General features: G+C 41.1%; 1 protein-coding gene across 2 annotated transcripts in view; it reads right to left on the bottom strand.

The window, feature by feature from the left end:
- Positions 1-23,304, bottom strand: part of MAGI2 (membrane associated guanylate kinase, WW and PDZ domain containing 2) — a 723,148-nt gene that overhangs the window by 458,740 nt on the left and 241,104 nt on the right. The window lies entirely within an intron of this gene.

Genomic DNA, 23,304 nt, shown 5'->3' with positions numbered 1-23,304 from the left:
CCCACAGAACATTTGGAAGGAGAAGGGAGGGGGAGGAGCAGAGAGAAAAAGTCACTTAACAGAGGACTTAAGGCACTTTCACACATGCTGAATAGTGCTCTTTCAATGCACTTTCAATGCACTTTCAATGCACTTTGCAACTGGATTTTACTGTGTGGAATGGCAAAATCCATTTGAAAATTATTGCTAACGTTCATTGAAAGTGGATTATTCAGTATGGGTGAGATAGGGTTTAGAGGTTCCATGGGCAGGATAAGGATCTCCAGTCTCCAGTCACTTTAGCTGGAAGTGGACTGTTCAGTGTTGTGGCCTAGTGGGGCCTGCACTGGTCGATGGTTCTAATTCATAGTCTTTCAGGTTTATTTGGAAGCTATGGGTCTGTGGTTTAAAAAGTCTTAAGTGAAAAATTTAGACGTTAGGAAACCCGTGGAAGAACGTAAACAAAGTAGTCTGGCAATGGTTACATTAGTACTAAGCTGGTTCTGAACATCCACAGTTTACTTTCCCCTCACTAAAACAACCCTTTTTATCGTTGTATTAAATATCTGTCCTGCTCCTTAGCATTAAGGGCAGACAACATTATAACCATTTATAACCAGCCTTTACCAAGGCAGGGGGACAACATACCTCAGGAACACCATCACAGTTTACCTCAGAGTGGCTAACAGTAAATAGTGCCAAGCACTGGCAGCCCAGTAAATAAATATTTCTTTGGCCTCTTTCACAGCAGTGCTTGGCAGTGTGACAGGGAAGCGTGGTGTGGGCAGCAGTGCTCCACTGATACCAATACATGCGACAATCAAGAGGACAGGGGCATTCTACTGAGTGGGGATGTTTCCCGCCAAAATATATATTAGTGCCCAGTTCAAACCATGACATCAAGGATTTCCAAGCTCCTATGCTCATTAAATGAACATAAATGACCTTTGTACGTCTATTTCATAACCCTGCCCTGTAAAAATCTACTTGTTTCCTCCACAGATCTCAAGTGTTTTCAATTCAATAAGAGAAAACAAAAGAGGAGAGTTGATGTAGAACACAGGAGGATATCAGTCTGTAAGAGTTTTGTAGTAAACGTCCGTGTAAATTTAACAGCGGTAGTCTCTCCAAGGTAATCAAGTGTAGTTTGCTTAAGGACATTTGGTATGGCTAGACAGTTTGGCTGGCAAAAAGTCAAGGATATGTTCCCAAGCAGAAAAGGTTAAATTGATGCCCATGTGTCAGACTACTACAAACCACAAAGCTGATCATAAGTACAAAAAAAGACATGAGATACTATGATGTACTTGTTTCAGTTTTGTCAGAAGTCATTCATCGTAACATTTGCATTATTACTTAAATTGTTGAAGCATATAGCAGGGATGGACTGGCTTCACTATTTATTTAATAGAATTCCTGTTATCCTCCAACATGTGTTAGATTTGCAGAACATGTTCAGGGGCTCTTCCTGGTTAAGACATAGGTATTTGAGTCCAGGCATCTGATTCCTGAGTCTGAACTCTTGCTTCAGAGCATAAGACATACTTTGTTGTATCTGACCAACGTCCTTCTGGAACAGCATTCTTTGCAAGCATCTCAACAACCACTGGACATTAGCCAGTGGCTTCCAAACAGCCTGTCTCCCTTCTTCCGCTCATGATTGAGTTAAGAACCCAGAGGTTTATTTTGCTAAAGAATCCCCTTGGTGAACAGTTAGCATGTTGACAATGTCTACTATGTTGGGAGCACCTGATCCTGCAGTATTGCTCCTTAAGTTGGTGTAGAATTGATCCAATGGGAGAAAACCAAGAGACCCATGTAACAACATAAGTACAATAAATGCTTTATTTTTATAAGTGGGCACCATGTAGCTGTAAAATTTTGGCAATGCTCAGGAATAGCATTACCGGTATATATGAATATGTATATTTACATATGCACAAATCAGAGAGCAGGGAATATTTTCTAGTTCTCACAACTCGAAACATTATTTTCTTTTCCTTAAGAGTGAAGCTTGTGAGCAAATGTTTAATTGTTCCTTGATTAAGATTTTGAAAGGCTGTCAAGGTTCAGATAAATGGGGCTTAATGGTTAAGGCTTCAGCCAATATGTTACTAGGATGGACTAGAGCAATTCTTCCCAACATTTTTGCTATGGTGACACACGTCCAAATTTACTTGGCATGGTGACTCATCCATGGCCGCTCCGAGGTTTTTGGCACCTTGGGCAAACTTGGCTCCGATCTAGTTCATCATTCAATTTCTACAGCAGCCAATCAGATGTTTATGAGAAACCAACAAACACTGCACAAAGGGCGCAGCTGCACCTACTATGAACCCCAAGCCAGTGGCATTATGGAGTACATGATCTTTGCATATAGCAGGGGTCCCCAACTTTTTTGAGCCTGAGGGCACCCTCGGAATTCAGACACAGTGTGGTGGGCACAGTCACAAAATGGCTGCCACAAAATGGCTTTTATAGGAGGTGGAGCCATGTGATGCCAAAGAAACATTTTTAAAAATCTACACAGTGAATCAAATCTCCAATAGCCAATCAAAAGCCTCACTGGACAAAAGCCCTACCTTGTCCTGACCACTATCTAAGAACACTTGGTAAGTATCAGGAAAGGTGTCAGCAGATGCCATGGCACCTATGGGCACAATGCTGGGGGCCACTAGCATACAGGGATTGCATTCTAGCCTTTGACCAACCTTGAGGGTTCCCTTCCATGAAAGTGGGCCTGGCCCATCAGCCAGCACCATACAGCTAGACCAGAGTTTTCCTAGGTAGTGCTGCTGGAGGGGGGTGGGGAGAGGGAAAGCTGAAGGCACAGGGGCAAATAAAGTTAGGTTGGTTGTTGGGTAGGAAGGAGAATGGGTTGCCAACTCCAGGTTAGGAAATACCTGGATAATTGGGGGGTAGAGGCTGGGGAGGGTCGGATTGAGGAAGGGAGGGACCTCAGAAGGGTATAATGCCATACACTCCACAGCAGCCATTTCCTCCATGGGAACTAGGGTTGCCAACCTCCAGGTGGGTTAGAAAACAAACAGCAGACAAGCTCAAATTTTTACAAACAAATCACTTATCTTTTATAAAGTGAATTCCTATAATGTAATAAATACTTTCTATACTTTATACACAAATTTTACAAACATCAAATGAAGCTATTGGGGATGTTCATGAAATAGAAGAGACCACAAAGATCACAAAAATCAATTCCCAAGGCGAGTTGGTAAGTATGAGTTCAAGCAGGACGCCGAGGTGCAAGAGCGATCACGTCAGTGAAGATTTCAGCGGCGTCCCGAGAGTGCTCTAAGGCTCAAATTGTATCATGAAAAGATTTGCTATCGCTGGGGCACAGGCCTTGTAATCTGGAATGGATTCATGCACCTTGGAATAAGACACTATATAGGTCTATATCTCTTTAAGAGAGGAGGCGTTTGCCCGTATTCGTTTCACCTGTTCTTATTGGTAATTTAAGTGGCTCATGTAAGTTCTGTTTTGTATGCTGGAGAATTCTTCGTGAATCCTGCTATAGAAACCTAATTATAGGTCTACTGAAAGTGACATTGATGGTATGTACATAGCTATGAAATTTATTAATTTATTAGTACTTATTTATTCTGTTTGGTAGCATTATGAATTTCCATTGTTTATTGGAAAGCTTGGCTGATGAAGCCGTTTGGCGAAAGCGTTTCCGGATAGAACGTACCCTTGTTTACCTTTGGACTGCGGCTCCCCACAGCCGCGCCCGGACCTCCCGGTCTCTCGGTCTCGCCTCCGCTCCAGAGGTGAAGACTTCTTGGATAGCCTTAGAGCACTCTCGGGACGCCGCTGAAATCTTCACTGATGTGATCGCTCTTGCACCTCAGCGTCCTGCTTGAACTCATACTTACCAACTCACCTTGGGAATTGATTTTTGTGATCTTTGTGGTCTCTTCTATTTCATGAACATCCCCAATAGCTTCATTTGATGTTTGTAAAATTTGTGTATAAAGTATAGAAAGTGTGTATTACATTATAGGAATTCACTTTATAAAAGATAAGTGATTTGTTTGTAAAAATTTGAGCTTGTCTGCTGTTTGTTTTCTAACTACTGTATTACAGCAATTTGGTTTATTTTCTAGGTTGTAACCTCCAGGTGGGGGCTGGAGATCACCTGGAATTACAACTGCTCTCCAGATGACAGAGATCAGTTCCCCTGGAGAAAATGGCTGCTGTGGAGGATGGCCTCTATGGCATTATACCATGCTGAGGCTGTTCTGCTCCCCAAAGCTCACCCTCTCAAGGCTTCACCCCCAAATCTCCAGACATTTTCTAATCTGGATCTGGCAACCATAAGAGGGAACTGATCTCTGTAGTTGGGAGATCTCTTGTGATTCCAGGAGATCCCCAGGCCCCACCTGGTGGTTGGCAAACCTATAAGAAGAAAAGGAAGCAGGAAAAGGGGAGAAGCTATGAGGGCTTTCAGGAAAGGGAAAGATGAAATAGTGGGGGAGGGAGAAATGAGATGCCTCCCGCAAGTCTTGTGGGTTCCCACTTTTATACACTAATGCAGTAAACTCATGGAATTGTCCTTCTATGAAATAAAATAAACAATTATACCTAAAGGGCTGAAAATGTCTAGGCCTTTCGGACTCCTGGCATGCTTGGCAAGCCCGCTATAGGGCTCAGAGATTGCTATAGTCCTCATATATTAGATTTTCACCCTCCACACCACTCACCTATCTGTGCGGAAAACAGTAGGGAGATGTTCATGTTGGGGGGATGGGTTGGAACAAGGTTAGAGGTTTCTAGACATTAGCCTACTCTGGATGATGTCATGGACATGAGAGAACTTGGAAGCTTTGACAATTTGATAAAGATCTATTTGTAAAAAATGGATCAATTCTCTCTTTTGGCAAGCATCCACAACATTAAATATAATGGATAATTTCCAAATTGGATGCAGAGGGTGTACTATCTCGAATTTTCTTGTTTGGAAGGACACTGCTGTCAGACCTTGTTATTAAGTTTACAAAAAAAAATTCAATATGTATTTATGTACTCAAAATATGCTTACGACTAGGAAACAATTCAATCAGGGAACCGGGGGGAGGGGGCTTAAAAAGAAATTTAAGTATCTGAATTTATCTGAAGAAATTTTTAATGGAAGGTTGTGAAATACTTTATTTTAGCAAATTGCTAAATTGAATTGAAATGCAAATATATATGTGTCTCCTTCAAGAATACAAATGATGTACAGATGGATGTCTGAGAAGGAAAATGAGTCCTGGCAGAAAATGAGCACAAAGCATCCGTTTCAAGAGCCATTATAGAAAGAATAATGGATAAGACAGTATTCCTTTGTAGTAATTAAGATATAGAGAACACAGAAAATCACCCTTTTTGTAGTGTAGGATGGACATTTCCCTTTTTCCTCATTTCTCTTGCTTAAATAACACATAAGAATGTACAATTCGAGAAAGTCATCTTCTTGGGAAGCAGGATAAACTGTTTCAACCAATGAAAGAACATCTTGCTGGTCTTCATAAAAATACATTACTTTCATTTAGCAACAGAATGAAGTCATTCATAAATTAAAGGTCAGCCAATGTTGGACAGGTTTAGAAGCTGTTACCTGCTTAGGGACAGAAACGAGATCCCTGTGATGGCACAAGTTGGAGATATGCTGGTGCAGCATCTTGACAACATTTTTAAGTCAATCAAGTGTGCCACTGAGTCACAACTGACTCATGGCAACCCTATGAAGGTCCACCAAGAGATGAGCAGAGGTGGTTTTCCATTGCCTTCCTTGGCATAGCAGCCCCAGTTTTCCTTGGTGGTCTCCCATCCAGGTACCCACCCTGCTTAGTTTCTGAGCCCTGACAAGATCAGGTTAGTCTGGGATATATTAGGGCTGCTACAGTGACAACATTGCATTGCCACAAACCACTTACTAGTATGGCTGTGCTAATCTAGGGGCCAGAAAGGGACAATACTAGGGACATGCCAGAAGAGTCGGGATTATTACCCTAAAACCACTTCCTCCAGCCCTGAGAGTTAAAATAATGCTACAAAGCATTGTGTAAGTACTTAATGGGAGTGGGGGGGGGGAGTTCTCCTGCTTGCCTTTCTGGGACACCCACACTACTATAGCTGGCCTCAATATATGTCTCCAAAACAAAATCTATGTCATTTGGTGATTTTGCAAATATACCACAGTTTCTGTAAAGCAACTGGAAATTGAGAGAGTCTTTTTGATCATTTGCGACTTCTCTGAAGTTCACTTGCAGACGTAATATTCCACCTTCGCATTTAGCGAATGGTCCACATTTAAAATCCAGAGACTGACAGAGACACACTGGAAATAATTCTCACTGTTCTAGATATTTCAGTCATGTGTGAAGGCCTTGTCAAGGAAAAAAGTTCAAACTGAATCATATGTAAGTTACAGGTATAAAATGAAAGAGAAGAAAGAGAACAAACTGCTAAATTTGTCCACACTTTGACAGATAAGGCCAAAAGATTCTAGTAGATGTTATTAAGTGAGGGGAAAAGAGGGACAAAAAGAAAACACCATTTGTGAATTTCTACAGGACACAAATCAAATGGCCTCCAAATTTCTCAAAAAAAAAAAAACTTTGCTAGTTATGCTGAAGACCAACATTCGAATCCAGAGGCACCTTAAAGACCAACAACATTTTCCAGGGTATAAACTTTCATGAGTTAAAGCTCACTTTGTCAGATACAAACAAGAATGGAAATCCATCAGGTCAGAAGGTGTGTGTGTGTGTGTGGGGGGGGGGGTGTTACAAGAACATTCCATTGCTGGTCAATGAAAGAATGTACATCGCAGTTGTTCATGTTTGTATTTATTGAATGTGTAAGTTTTTGTCTGTACTAAGAGTTTTATGCTTTTAATCTATATGTGCACCTTATTAAAAAGTATATATTTGTAATGCTATACACACAAACAGACACACTCACACACATGGAATATGCATAGGTATGCTGTAGTGGTGCATGCTATACACATGAAGCACAATTCCATACCACTGTACCAACTTTTATACCATGCCACTGTACCAAATTTTCCTTTAAAAAGTCCTGTTCCAAGGGACACTCCCAGCACTCTAAGTGCTGATCTTTTCCCTAACTTCCTATCCATCTCCTTACAGGCTATCCCTTCAGACAGATGCCAGTGATAATGCTGTGATTAGGACAGGGAATGACTGTGAAGAAGAACACACTGTGCTAGATACTCACAGAGAAGCTACAGGAAGCAACAGCAATGATATGAAACTCCAAACAGGAAACACAGGTCAGGAAAACCTCCACTTGCCAAGGATCCAGAGGCAGACACACTTCAAAAGTAGCAATGTTGCTCAGTGAAATAAATTGCTGGTTGTGTCTATGAGACCTGGGAGGACGAAGAAGTCACATTCTGCCTCCCTTCTGTGATTAATGTCCTGCAGAAGCTCTCAGCAAAGCATTAATAACACTTAAACATTTCACATATGAGTAATGCACGTAGTTTATCCCAGCAAGAACAGCAAACACGAGATGGCAAAATCGCACTTCATTTTCATTCTGTCTTTATTTACACCTGCCAAAATTGAGCTTGGAAAGGCTGCCTAAAACACCATACTAACAAGAATAGAGCTATACTTATAAATATGATGTCATTTCCTCTTTAAAAGACCAGCATTACATGGGTCGAACTGGAACATCTTTTCTTTCTTGCCCTGGATTTCACTTATTTGGGTCCCATGCTCAGAACTCTAGATTTTGGCTGCACATTGTCAACATAAAATAATCTGAATATATGGGCTTGCACTCAGAAACAACTGGCGGTGCGACCCTGTGCAAAGTTACTCTAGGGTAAGCTCACTGATTTCAGTGGCTTAAACTGGAATGATTCTTCCCAGGGTTGCTCTGTGCTGCTACTCCTCAAATGGAGTTTATGGAAGAGAGATTCCGGGTACCTGTAAAGTAGCCAACTGCTTTCATCAGCTGTCCTCCACTGGAGATATTCAGAGAGATGTTTGTTTAGGATTTTATAGACCGGTGATATCCTCGGCTTCAGCTGCTGCTGTGCATGATGAGGCTTACGACAGATAAAGCAGCATCCTGTCCCAAATGAGCATTTGGCTTCCACTGGCTTCTAAAACTTTTTGCCAGCAACTTTCTGGAGTTCATACACACAAGGACAGGATGTTTCCCCAAGGTATCAGTGGAGGGGACTCCAGGCACTTCCCCGCCTTCTCTCTGCCCTGAAAAACCATGAGCCATACAGGAGCTTCCCAAGTGTGCTGGACAACAACAGTGACGGATGCCACTTCTGCAGTGCAAGAGAACTATTTCTTGTTACCTGCATCAAGGGAGAGACTCCTCAACTGCATCAGTTGGCTTCAGGTTTCGTGATCCAGCTGTTAGTCTAATGAGTTCTGTTGCACTTCAAGAAGTTTGTGTCAGATGAACCTGAGGCAAACCTGAGGCAAGGTGCTCTATTCTTGAAGTCAAGAGAAAAATCACATTGGTATTGGGGATTTTTTTAAAAATGACCTTCTTATGATGGTTTTGTTTATTTATGCTTCTAAATGTTAAAAGTAACATAAGGCCAGACACCACTAATATTGTGCTTAAGTGATCTATTGATAGATTTGGCAAAGATCAGCTTTCCAATGACAAACTGTCCTAGTGTAAAGCAGATGAATTTGGGTATGTGTGTGTGTGTGTGTGTGTGTGTAAAGGCCAAAATAGAGCAGAACATGAGCATTAAAGTCCAAGGTGCAAAAGCAACTACATTAAAAGCAGTGGAGATTTTGTCAATTGTCATGGATATTATCAACTGCTCTGTCTTCAAGTATTTTGCTGTGTGCAGTTCTGAGTAGAACTGTGGTTAAAGTGTACTTGTTTTTATTCTGGTCTTATTTATGCTGATTTAATTGTATTTAAGTATTATTCCATCCTATGGGGGGGTACAGTGCTACAGAAAATCAGCGGCATTTTTTAAAAAAGATTCCATGAAAGTTGTCTGATACAGAGGCACAGTGCTTACTCTTTACAAAGCTAATTATTAAATGTTTTCTTTTTAAGTACCAAGACTGGATGAGATTTGAATTTGAAGCTGGATGGAGGAAAAATTGTGCCTTTTGCAGCCAGTGATGCTGTGTAAGGCCTACCCAGGAAATAAAATAAAAATATATTCCCTGCTATTAATAATATGCAGTCAAGATAAGCAATACATGTATACATACGCTCAGACCTCTACAGCATTAGCTCTGGTTGTTTAATTAGCTAATTAATTTGCTAGAAACAAAGGGTAGCTATTAAGCTCAAACCAAACTGACAAAAACACCTACCCTTGACCTTTAATTAGCCAGGATCTTCTATATCTTAAACATATTATACTTTTGTTATCCTCATTCCTTCCAAGAATCACTTTTTCGACTATTAATACCCAACTCCTGATTTATTTTTATCAAATTTTGTTCTGCAATAGTTTAAAAAAGCACAGACAGGTATTCATTGGGTTAACCACCAGAGTAATGTTGTTCACAGGTAAGCCCTTTCTGCATTTCCCATCATTTTCATAAATGAATTAGGAAATGTCAGCCAGGGATTTGGAATGATCTTGAATGATCTCACTACCAGTTACCTCCTTAATACTTCAAAGGCTTTAGCTTTCCTACTATATGTGTCACTATATCCTATGATGACAATCCAGACGCACCATTCTCTGGCTGCAGATGCAGCTGTTTCCTGTGGCACATTTTGGTCTTATCATGCCACCAAACACTTACAATACAACGAGTACAAGGGCTGCTTCAGTCAGAAAAGTCAAGTATGATATGTGACCTGCTAGGCTGGAGAAGGTCTGAGGCCCTCAGCTGTGGAAAGGGGAGTGGAGGCTGGCGAGTGATAGCTCCCCACTGTCACATTCACACAAAAAAAGCAGGAATTGGGGGGGATGATTAAGGGCCATGATATTTACAAGTGTACATCTAAGATGTTTGAAGTGTACACTACAAACTGTGAAGTGTGTACAGACAAACATGGGAACAATCCTAAAGTAGGTCGACTCATAAGTAAGTAGCAATTTATTCAATGAGCCTTACTACAGGATAGTGTTCTTAGTATTGCATGTGTATTAATCAGGTACACTGATCATGGAGTCAATGTACATTGTATGTTCAGCAGCTGTGAACCCTTTTCCTAGAACAGTGTCATCTACAGAGAGGATGAAGATGAAGCGAACCAACGAGATGTAGTAGTTAAAGTGCTGGACTAGGAGCTGGGAGACTCAGGCTCAAATCTTTACCAGATGACCTCTATCATGTCTTCCCCTTAGTCATCTCTTTTCTAAACTGAAAATCCCCAGAGTCTTCAGCCTTTCCTCATAGGCAAGGTGTTCCAACCCCCAGCATTCTTGGTTACCCTTTTCTGTACTTTGTCCAGCTTTTTGAGATATGGTGACCAGAATTGCACACAGTTTATTGCTATCTTGTGCATAAGTCTGCATATATTTATGCTTCTCAACAATCACCTACTTACATTTAACCTGCATGCCGGATCATCCTATGTAGTAAGACTCATGGTGAGTACATTCTTGGTTCTTTTACAGTAATGGTTAATTCACCATTGAGCTCAGCAGAGTCAAACTGGTGTTCGATATGTTTTATTGATCCAACCATTTCCACAAATTCTATTTAAAATTTCAATAAACATATCTCCTTTTCCCCGTTGAAATTCAAAACGAGTAATTATTGGCTTCCTTATAGAAGTTTGTTGTTATGCTTTTTTCCACCTACAAAATAGTAGTTTTAACATACATACGTAACTGCGTTTATTTATCAAGCACATTTAAACCATAAATCAAAATGGCTTTCTGTCAAAGCTTGTTTTCCCTTCATATAATATAATCATTTTGATTGAATGGCCTACATATTTCCCTAATGATTTTTTATCTTTTCCCATAGAGAAATGTATTTCCTGCATTCTTATTTCTGAAATGAATGCTATAACTCATGAAAAATCAACTTATTCCTAGTTTGTTTGATAATAAAACAGGGAAAACATGATGGATGATTATATTTTTCAAGCAGCAATGCTGTTCAAAAGAAAAAAAAATTCAGCTATGCCCATTGTGCTACTATGCCCTTCTTTATATAAGGGTAACAATATTCACTCTTTCCATCTTCTACAAAACAATACTATTTGCATTTGATTTCTTTGCGTACTGGATAATGTTCAAGCAACATACAGCTAAACATGAAGAAACATCTATTACAGTTATCTGAAGCCTGTTTAACCTCCTCAAATGTGCACTGGAGCTTCATATTTACTTTCTGCAGGGATGAGTTATTTTGTCAAGTAAGTTGCACCAAGTCTGAATTTCTCTCAGAACTATGGCCACCAGGGCTCTTTTTAGGCCAGTGTCAAGTTCCACACAGCTGCCAACCTGCTGCCTGAGAGCCTGCAAGGTGCTGTGGTTAAGAGAGGCAGACTTTTAACCTAGAGAACCAGGTTTGATTCCCCACTCCTCCACATGAGTGGCAGACTCTAATCTGAGGAACAGGGTTTGATTCCCCGCTCCTCCACATGAACGGCGGACTCTAAACTGGAGAACTGGGTTTGATTTCCAGCTCCTCCATATGAGTGACAGAAAAAAAGAGTATGATATATGGTCAAGTGCCATTTAATGTAAAAAGGATATATAAGGATGTTTAAGAGGATGTATAAGAGGACCCCCCACCTGCTTCTTCCTGCTATGTTTTTCTTTCTTTCTTTTTTACCAAGGGCAGGGAATTCTTTAGTGCTTATGGAAGGATGTGGCTCTCTTCTTAAATTAATAAATAAGAGACAACCTGTAATTTTTGCTAGACTTCTTTCTATATGTGAGTAATTAGAATTTTTAGTTTATCATAGCACTTTAAATGTAATGTAATCTTTCTCAAAGGTTACCTGTCAATTCCTGTGGCCTTACTGGGAGCAGACAAGACTTTAGCACTTAGATGATTGTCCTCTAATTGGTTGAGTTGGGATGATGCCCTAAATATGATGATTTAATTGGTATGAACAGAGACAGAGTGGGTTAAGGCAGAGCTGAAACATACTGCAATGAAACCGAAAATTGACTCCCAATTAGGAAAACTAACAGTGAATTCCTAAGGAGAGTTACTCCAGTCTAAGCATACTGAAATGAATAAGCTTAGACTGGAGTAACTCTCCTTAGGAATGCACTGTAAGCTATCCAAACTTTAAAAATGGAGGCAACAGCCTGACTTCTGAAACAATTCTAGTTGCCTCTCCTACAAAACATAATGTATGGTATGTATTGTTTGAAAGTAAATCTAAAAGCTGTCCAGGGTCGGAAGCCCTTCTCCCGCACTCTACAGGATCTACATGCATACTCAGCAGGCTTTGGTTGCACCCACCAATTCTAAGTCATGGCACTGTTACCCTCCAGGCTTGAGCTCTGAATGCATGGGGTGGGAAGAATGCCAGGCAGCCAGTGGTGGTTAAAGGCAGCTCACCTTCCAGAGCTGGCTGCTCCCAAAGCCCAGCTTGACAAACAGGCAGGGTGCCATTAATGAGCCATGCCGGCAGAGATAGTTTCTAATGGGGATATTCCACATAAGAAAACAGCAGAGAAGAGAGACACATGCCCAGCAAATCAGGATCAGACACACGCTGGCTTAATGTTGATTTGTGGTAACATCTGAGTGCAGCCTTGCTGAGTAATATTTCAGACCCTACAGGCTTTGTGTCAGTAACTCTGATGTTTGAACCATCAAACCAAATTTCTCAAGAAGAGCTGTGTGGCAGGAGCAGCTCTGAGCCCCCAAACACAGATACTGGGTAAAGAAAGCCACAACCACTGGTGAAGAAGGAGGGCAAGTCTTCTGGTTTATTCTTATCCGTTCAACCCTATTTGCAAACCGTCTTGAAAACTTAAATGGTAGAAATGTGGTATATAAATCATGAAAACCAACCAGCCAGTCAGGAAACAGAATGCTTGGGGCCAGTACTTATCTAGTGAACTACCTGGGACCAGGCATGTTCAAACCTCATGGCCCTCTTTAAGCACAGGAGACAACAGACATGTGTAACATAGTCTCCTGTGACTGCCAGCAGCAGGAAGCTTTTATTGTCCAGCCTTGGGATGAATACTTGGGAATACTCTTTTAACTTGCCAGATCAGAGCAGTGCCTGCCTCACTCAGCTTCCAACAACTGAATTCGGGCACTCCAGGTCAGGGAACACACAGGCCAGATCTGGATTCAGATCCCTCCCGGCCCAGACACTCTGCATATAGACACACATGAAAGTTTATCAACAGCTCCCACATGACTGCTATACTGTGGAATAAAGTAGATCTGAGGTGTTATTTACATCCCGAAAATTTTGAAGACTGGATGGGGGGAGCTTGCAGAGCTTCTGTTCTTGAAGAGGGCATTGCTACCACACTGCTTTGATTTTGTTTCTTCTGTCTTAGTGTCTGAGAACTACATTCCCCAGTTTTTTGCATGGGAGGCGGATTAAAAAAAAAACAAAAAAAACCTTTTTGTCAGATCCCTGGTCTATGAGACAAGAACAGACTTCAAGCATACTTGCCTGAACATAAGACACATTCTCAAAAGTCAATTGAAACTGTGTCTTTCCAAGAGAATGAAACTCCACACCCAAAGCAGCCGGACTAATCATGTTGAGGCAAAACATTGCCTCCAGTCTACGGCCTTTTCCACATTCTCTTTTTCCTCATCTTGAAGTTCTTATTTCTTTGGTGTTTTTTTAAAAGTTATGAACACATTTTACTCCCTCTGTTGGTCGAGTCGATATAGCAGAAGATTAAATCAAGTTTATTTCCCTGCTGATTTAAGGAGCAGCTTTTTACTCGTGATAAAATTGTGTGTGATATTGAATCGACCCCTAAAGGGAGAAAAACACATTCAGAACTTTAAGAAAACACCGACAAAACAGGAACTTGGTGATGAGGTAAAAGAGAATGTGAAAAAGCTCCATATTTTCCAATGGCAAAATGGAACTGTCTTGTCTCTCCACTCCCACTGGAGTGCACTAATCTGTATGAAATGTTGCTCGGGGGGGGGGCATGAGAAATGATATGAAGGGTGTCTACAGCAGCAAGAGGGAATGGGTGAAAATTGCAGATTTAGTCAGGATCCAACCCAGGGTCTGTTAATAGGATATCTAGATCTTCCTTTCACTTTTACAACCACCAGGTTCTCCCAAAATTATTGAGAAAATAATAGTGTTTCTTTAACTGTCTAAACCAAACTATGTCTGTAGCTCCTGTAGCATTACAAGTTTGTAAAATCTGTTCTGCCTGAATTGTTTAGTACATCTGAGTAAATACTTTTTGAGTTTTTATAAAATATTCAGGCCAACTTTTTTAAAACTTCAAGGTAACATGCACACTTAAAGAATAAGAATGCAAGCCTAAAATCTATTACAATTTTATAGGCTTGGTCTTCCGTGCTTACCAACCATATTTTCATTTGTGGGCATCTGTGAGCATTCCCAGGAAAGTGATACAAAGTGTGGAATGGCACCATTCGTCTTAGACTCTGGAGATGAGGATTATCTTTGCATTCTGCCAAAGTCTGAACAAATTGTGGATAAGGATTGTGCAGCTAATCTCCTTCCTCCTGTGAGTTATATGATTTCAAGCCTAGTCCCCATCTTTCTGACATGTTCATTAATGATTTGGCACTGCAATACAATTAGTGTCAATTTTAATGATGCACTACCAAATAAACTAGGGTTAGCAACAGGTGGAAGTTTTGGGGGAAGGGACATGGGGGCACAGCGTCATCTGAGCCATGACATCACTTACAGGAAAACCCAGAAGTAGCACTGTGGAGCTGTAGGAATTCTTAGAGCTGCCCAGCATCACTTCCAGATTTTCCCTGGAAGTAATGTTGCAGTGTAGATGCTGCCGACATTCTTTTTTTTTAAATTCTCCTGCCACAATTCCAACTGGCTACAGCCAACCAGAGCTGCCAGCAGGAGGCCTCCTGCCATAATGGGAGGACTGAGCCCTAAAATAAACATAGGCATTGGGCAGATTCCCCAGAACACAGGAACTTCTGAATGAGTTAATAACAGAATCTTCCCTTCTTATTGTTTGGGTTGATACTGTATACTAAAGGGAATGGTAGGTCAAAACTGGGATTAAATGGCCACAGCTTTGCTGAGGAACATGACAACTGACTTCCAGTATCTAAAGATCTGTGCATTAAGAAGTTCCTAAAATCATGGTTATGCAGCAGTACATAAATGAAATGCAACGCCCTTCCACAGGCCTTCCACGATCAGGGCTCTGGCTAGCTTAAAAGCTCCACTGAGGCGCCAGAAGCTCTTTGGGTGGTTCTCTCTCTCTCAACCAAGTATAGAGATGCATTTGAACAGTCTGTTTGATCTGTTTATTTAAAATATTTACATACCACTTTTCTGACTCAAAGCACTTCTGTGAAAGTCCTGCTGTAGTCCCACCTCTGAAGAGTCCTGTCACTCAGGTGTTCCTGTCTAGCTGGCTACATCAAATGGGAGGGCTTCTTTCTGTCTATCTGGATCTGCTGCTAATGCAGCCACTGGAAGGGCGTTCCATTGAACAAGTGAACACTGTGGGACTTCATTCCAAGCATAAGATCAGGCTGTAAAATGTGCCAATTTTAAAGACTTCAATTCAAAAATGATCAAACAGAATTTCTGTAGGACTACTCAACAGCAAGAGAATTAACCGTATTCCCATGCAATTAGGTACTTACAAAAAACTAATTGTACTTTTGGTAAAAATCAAGCTACCTTTGCCATTCAATTATCTCCAGAACGTTACTGGATACGATAAACAACAGTCTACATTAGTGTATCACAACGCCCAACAAATGCTCTAGCAATAGACTAAAATCAGCAGTGGACACCAGCTGGCTTTTTCCAATTTGTAAACAACCCCATTCTAGGACATGGTTTTTCGGTATTTGCAACACTGCCACAAAGAATGCAGGCAAATTACTTTTAAAAGATCATTTGGATTTTCATTTAAAACTTGGGAACGCTAGCTAACCTAACAACCACTTTTAAAGAGACGTTTAATTGTACTCTAAATGGTCAAATAATTAAGAACTTAATGTTGTAATCCAGTTTATTTTGCAGTTTAAATCATGATGCCATTATCTGTTCAATCACAAAGGGGAAAAAAGAGAAGAGACAAAAGCATCCAGCACTTACACTGTACATGAGAAACAGCAGTGATCAGACTGGTGGGTATCTTAATTACTAGAGATATCATTAACTTTGTACACTGGGATGATTTTCTTTTATTACAGCCGTAATTTTATTTGCCAGGAACTTGAATTGCACTGCAAGATAAATTGCTGTGTACTCAAAATTTAAGAGAATGAGTGACTATGCCAACTTGATTCATTAGCTCTTCATTCTCCCCATTTATAAATAGAATTGAAGCAGCTAAAGGTTTCAGCATCTGATGGTTGAATTTGTGTAAAGTCAATCATAAATGTAATCAGTAAATGTGTTGCTGGGAATCATGGAACACACCTCCCCCGCCTCCTTCACCAACACACCTTCCCCCCCTCCTGCATGGAGCTATAGAGGAACGTAACTGGGAGAACACCTTTTCTCTCTTTCTCCCTTTCTCTTCCCTCCATCTTCAAACAATGGAGCCCCACTAGGGTTGCCAGCTCTGGGTTGGGAAACACCTGGAGATTTTGGGGGTGGAGCCTGAGGAGGGCTGGGTTTGGAGAGGGGAGGGACTTAAATGTCATAGAATCCTATTGCCAAGCAGCCATTTTTCTCCGAGTGAACTGATCTCTGTCGCCTGGAGATCAGTTATGATTGTGGAATATCTCCAGCCACCACCTAGAGGTTGGCAACCCTAAGCCCCACTGTTATCCAGATAATGGGAATGCATATTTTCTCTGCCCCATTCTCATCTCTCTGATTTACTGGTTGCCTCTTCTTTACTGCTTCCCACTGTGTAATTAATTGATAAATAATGGCAGCAAAAATACCCTGGTTCAAAAAGCATGTATTCCTTTCTGATGCATTTATCTCTTAAAAGCTAGGTCAATTGAGAGCCAATTAAATGTAAACTCCCACCCCAAAATGTTATACAATTTCTAGGATCTAGGCTTTATACTATTATTCTATGTTATACTATTTCTAGGATTTCCTGATGTGCTAACTTTCCACATGTGGGGTCTTATTGATGTGGGCAAGCATGCAGGCCACCCTTTCATATATTTGTCTCCTGAAGTTCTGTTTTGACCAGTGCCAGCTGGCTCCAGGTGACAGAATAGTGACTGTGCCTGGATCAACTTCTTCCATACATCACACTCTATTAGTTTGAAGACCCAAGTACGTTAGGGACAACTTGTTGAACCACCTCCCCTTCTAATACTCAGTTGTGGACTACACTGGTTCTACATTCCCCACCCCCATGGTCAATGGTAATTACATATGGATAACTTGGGAGGGGCTGTGGCTCAGTTGTGGACTTCTACATGCAGAAGGCTCCAGGCTCAAGCCTATCTAGGAGAGCTTTGGTAGCAGTTCAGTGGGGGGTGGGGGAACCCTCTCTCTAATAGCTTGGTGAGATAATTTAAGTTAGAATAGACAACAGTGAGTTAGATAGGCAAATGGTCTGACTTTGCATAAGGTAGTTTTATATGTTCGTGTAGATTCAAATTGCCCTCAATTAGAATTGCTTAAACTGTGGCCTTCCAAGCCAAATACAGTCCCCAGGGAAAACCTCCAAGATTTGCTATCTTCCTGCTTGTTCTGTATGTGTGAAAGGGGCACCTAAGAAGCCACAATACATAGCTGGTGGGCTGCATTCAGCTTGCCAGGTAAGACGTTGGGTAGTTCTGATCTAGCCTGTGTTCAGTGAGGCTTATCCTATATCTTTGGTCCTTGTGCTAGTAGAAGAGGCTCCACTGGTGTGAGAAGGAAGAGAGGCATATTTGTCCACCCACTCCTCCCAGGTCCCCCAACAGAGAGAGGCTTCTTCTGCATGTGTCGTTTTTGTCAGTTCCAGCCTCCAACTGCATTGTTGTTTTTTTCCCTTTCCACACGTTTTCCTCCCTTTAGGGGTCACTTCAATTTCTTGTTGCCTTTTTCCAGTTTTTTGACAGCACCTTTATGCCAATATTTTTTCCCAAGTCGATTTTGAGTCGATGTAACTCCTCGTGCGAAATGCACCCTTCGTTTCCCCCCCTGCCCACTGCTGCCCCTCAATGCCCATGCCCACAGACAACCTTCTGCCAACTACTTCCCCCCTCCCCCTTCTGATCCCCCTCTACCCTGCGCTATCTCCTTTTTTATTTTTAGGGAATGAGCCTAGTGATAGAACGCTAATGGGGACACATCGCCTGTTTCCCCCCCATCTTCCCACTTCTCCCCTTTCTGACCCCCATCCATCCCACACCACCAAATTTTTTTTAAAAAAATTAGGCATTGAGCCTAGTGATAGGAAGCTAACGGGAATGCTTCACTACAGTGCAGGCGTGCCCAAAGAAAATTCTGTAAAAAATTAGTTCACTGATGTCACTAAAGTCACCAGTCATTGCTTGCAGGAGGGAATGGAGGACTGTCTTTTTAGCGTTTTAGAGCAGTATCACTATGGTCCATGTGCAAAAAAAAAAAAGTGAGTGGGTGGGATGGTGCTGTGACACCACTGACTACAACATAATTGATGGTGAGCAACCTCCCAGGAAACCCGATTATTTGGCCATATGTGGAACAAAGAAACTGACTATACAGCAGAAATAATACAGAGAACATGCAAATATATGGAATGATTCGACAAAGCTGAATTGATACTTGTGCATCGACAGCTGAGAATATCAGGAGTAAACTGAACATGCGGAAGAGGCCAGAATTATCTTTTTGGAGCTCATAGATAAGGGAAGGGGAATGTTGAAAAGATCCAATGTCACAAAATGTTTTTCGCTTTTGCAACTGTAGCTCCATCCTATGTGTATGAGTTTGGATTTGCAACTGATTTTGCCATAATTTAAGATTAATGAGATATCTCCTTGCCTCTCCCCATTAATTGTTACCATCTTTCTCATCTTTTCCAGTCTCATAATGTTTTATGGATTATTCTGGGTTTGCTTCATGAAAGGAAATTTCTTAACACTGTACATTTCAACCTGGCTTGAATGAAATTTCCCGGAACAGAAGAAAGGCATTTTTGCAATAGACAGACTACTGTTAATCTATAAATCCCCCCAAAAAGTGTTATTGGCCTAAGAGCTTTTTTGAGAAACTGTTGTTAAGCTAGTTAGAACAAAAAACCACAGATAACCTAAATAAAATGCATCACCCTGCAATGTTTGGCTGTCTCAATTTCTCAATTTACATAACATTTTGTGCTACAAGGAACAGAATCAGCCTTATGTAGAGATGTAATTTTGGTAAGGAAGTATTGCCATTTCATTCTCTCTCTCTTGCTCTCACACACATAGGTAGCCAACCTCCAGGTACTAGCTGGAGATCTCCTGCTATTACAACTGATCTCCAGCTGACAGAGATCAGTTCACCTGGAGAAAATGGCTGCTTTGGCAATTGGACTCTATGGCATTGAAATTCATCCTGTCCCCAAACCCCGCCCTCCTTAGGCTCCGCCCCAAAAACCTCCAGCCTGGCAACCCTACACACACACCATTCACAAACCTGGCACTGTGAGGATCAGTTATTAATGCTTTTATAAGAAACCTCACAGTTAAACAAAAATCAGGTTCCGCATTATATATTTGCTTGTGAATTGGTAAGCTGTACAATTCCCTTCTGTTTTAGTAGCATTCTAGTTCCGGAACTTGTGAATGTTGCTGCTCCAGTATTATCAAATAAGACATAGCAATAAAACATTAAATCCTCTTTATTAAAGAACCTCCAGCTTCTTCAAAATATTATTTCAGTTTCTGCTTTAGAGTCACATTGTACTTTCAATTTAGAGTCAAATGTATGACCTACAGAGATAGCAAACATTGTCAGCTGATTCATCAGCACTTTGGAAGGTCCATCAGAGTAGTTCAGCATGATACATATGACGAACTGAAGGGTCGAGCACTTTCTCTTTCCCTGGCTTGGTTCTGGAATTTCAAAGGGTTTCTGCTGCTGCTTGCCTCAGTTGGATGGACTGTAGAAGCCATTACATTCAATGCACATCATGTGGGGGAAATAACACCAGGATGCATTAAGGGAATGCTAACCCTAGAGAGCTGAACGTTTCAGAACCGTGATGGAAAGGCACACAAAAATTGCTGGCAGTTTCAGAAAAGCACAAAATTGCACTCAACAGGTGAGGCTAGTTTGAAACAGCATTAGAAAAGACTGAGAGGGAAGAAGGTAAAAACTTACGTGCTCACAGGCTGAGCCAGAAGCAGGCTTGCTGGGTAACCTCTCAGCAGAAATCTCATATGCTTTTTTGTTGCTTTAATCCTCCATACACACATAAACCAGTGAGGTAAGGAAAGGAATTAGCATTTGAGAAGGAAGTAGAAAGCCATGGATGCAAATACACCAATGAAGGTAGAAGGCTGCAGTTTTAAAAAAATAATGCAAACCTCTTTTCAGTTCTTAAAGTTTTGGTGTTCCTGCTTTGCGTCCCAAAACACTCTATGCATGTTTGCCCTTTTGTGTGAAAAAAGGCAATGCCCACATCTTCCAGCTTTGGTATGTTTGGTTGGAAACCCAGATTTCTTAGGGTACATATTTGCATGTATTGATGCTAGAAAATGCATGTGTTGCCTAGTCACAGAAAATGGCGAATGCACATTATTGACAGGATCACGCACGGTGTTCTTTCCTGGTACACAAGGTAGAAGCACCAAAATCATAATAACTAAAAAGGGTTAAGCACTTAACACACACACATGGGAAGGGAAGCTATAGAGGCTTAGGAGAAAGGGTGGGTGTGAAAAGCAAGAGACCAGGGCTGGAATACTGAACACGGCTTACCTTGTGGCCCAGAAATGTGTCTGTTTTCACAGTTCCAGGCAGGCAGCAAAAATAATGGTTTCTACCCAGCCCTTAGTGGATGCCATGTAGGGTTGGTGGCGATGTTCCAGCATGGTAGGTCACAAGCTGCACATGCTCACTTTGACATGAGTAGCTACAGGTTGTCTGCATGAAAAGGAGATTCTCCACCACTGAGCTGTTGCTCTGCCTTATACACAGCTACAGGGCAGTGAGAGTGCCAAAACCTGAGGACCAGTTCTCAAGTTACTTAAGTAGTATAGTGGCTTCATGGCTGCTTCCCACACTTCTCCAGTAACATATGAATGGAATGATCGAACAGAGGGCCATGCAGAAGTGACAGCACAGCAAAGAAACTCACAATGTCCTCTACCCATGTGCTCTTCTATTATGTGTCATTGGGACAGCATAAGAAGCAGACTAGCTCTATCAGGTAATGTCTGAACTGGCCCTAAGTGAAGAAAGTGAATGGAAACAAGGCAAAACCTATGAAGGAAACCCACGCAGTTGGGCCCAAAGACATAGTCCGTAGATGGGAAAACCAGAGGGACTGTGCAATGAGGAAAGCTAAACTAGCAGAAGGACTTGCCTTAAAGAACAAAACCTAAAGAAACTGTTGCCATGCAATCAAAATGATACCATTGATGTTTTGCTAAGATGACTTAATTACTGTGTTCACATAAGAAAGCAGCTTCTGAAAGACAATTAGGTCTATTTTTTATCTTTACTGTCAATCTAGTGGACATAAACAATGCCTTAATCATCCTTAATTAATCAGTGTTAAGAGTATCTACAAATAAACTTAAAAAGCAGATTGCTGTATCATTTCAGTGGTTTATTTCCCCCAAAGCCTGAACAACTAATATCATCCAGGGCTGGATCGTTAGGTAAATTATAACTCAGTGGTTTTCAAATTATTTCCTGGGGGTCCATCAATGGGGGGAAAATTGTGGTAGAAACATTCTGTGAAACCTATTAGACACATGCATCCTACAGTTTCACTCATCCCAGCAGGGCCTTACTGCAGATACTATCCTGCAAATGAGCAAAGTTGATAGCAGCCTGTTCTCATGCATTTTCTGTTGTGTCCTCCCAATGGAATGGCCAACCTGACAATATTAGGAAGGTTGTCACTCTCCTGCCTTCCTGCAAACAACGCAAAATGGAATTATTCAAGATGACTTTTTACACAGGTTAAATAGGATGGTATGGTAATGAAACGGTCAAAATGTTGCATAGGTAAAGGGATAAGGACTGTGGCCTATACTACTGAATTGTTATTTATCACTGTAAGTATGCTCCAAACTAGATAGTTCCGCACCACTTAAAAAGTATCATATTTTGTTCCAGCTTTTTGAGATTTCTGTTTTCCGATTTCTGTAGTCCAAACCCAATTGTACTGTTCCAGCTTTTGTTCCAGCTTTACGAGATTTCTGTTTTCAGATTTCTGTAGTCCAAACCCAATTGTACTGTTCACTGGATGCCTCACCCTGCTGATTAAACATGATTTACACTATCTAATCCGCTTTGAGTCTCAGTGATAAAGACGGGCTATAAACAACCAAACAACAACACTTCTTTGCAATGTGCAGGGAAAATAATTATTATTTAGATCCTCACAAAGACCTTACTTTTTCTGTCTTGAGAGGTGGTGGGGCTTGTGTGCCTGGATATTATGCCCCTTTGACTTTCTGCAGTGAAGTACTTCCTTTTTTTTTTTAATTAGAGGGTTTGGGTGTTTAAACCTGCTTGCCCATTATGCCTCTTCAAGTCCTTGACTCTAAATCCCAGATTTCCAGAGAGGTGAGGACAGGAACTAATGTACTACGAAGCTTTTATTTTTATGTGATATCATTCTACTTGTATGAAGAATCCCTCTGTAATCCCTGTGATGCACAAAACTCCCCATTTAGGCACTTTTTGCACCACTAGATATTTGTTGGTTATGCTACATTATACCCGAAATCATTAAAATATTTGCACCTTAAATCTGTAGCATTTTTATTCTGCCCTTCCTCCAAGAAGGCTGGGAAAACAGATTATTCTTCCCTCCTCCATTTCATCTTCACTACAACCCTGCATGGTATGGCTAGGCTAAGAGCAGCAGTGAGCCAAAGGTCAACCAGTGAACTTTATGGTTGATGATTTGAACCCAGGTCTCCCCATTTCTATTCTTTCTATCCGTCATTGGCTCTTTTAAATATTTGAAATCTGCTGTGGCATGAACCTTTCTGGGTTACAGCTCACTTTGCTTAAAGGGGTGGAAAAGAACTTGGGTAAGGACCACATTTTAGAAGTAAAGTACATGCTTCATATGCG

Source organism: Euleptes europaea, chromosome 3 (genome assembly GCF_029931775.1).
Source record: "Euleptes europaea isolate rEulEur1 chromosome 3, rEulEur1.hap1, whole genome shotgun sequence".
NCBI classification, from domain to species: domain Eukaryota; kingdom Metazoa; phylum Chordata; class Lepidosauria; order Squamata; family Sphaerodactylidae; genus Euleptes; species Euleptes europaea.
Note: the sequence above shows the minus strand (reverse complement) of the source record. Positions and strands in the feature narration are given on the sequence as shown.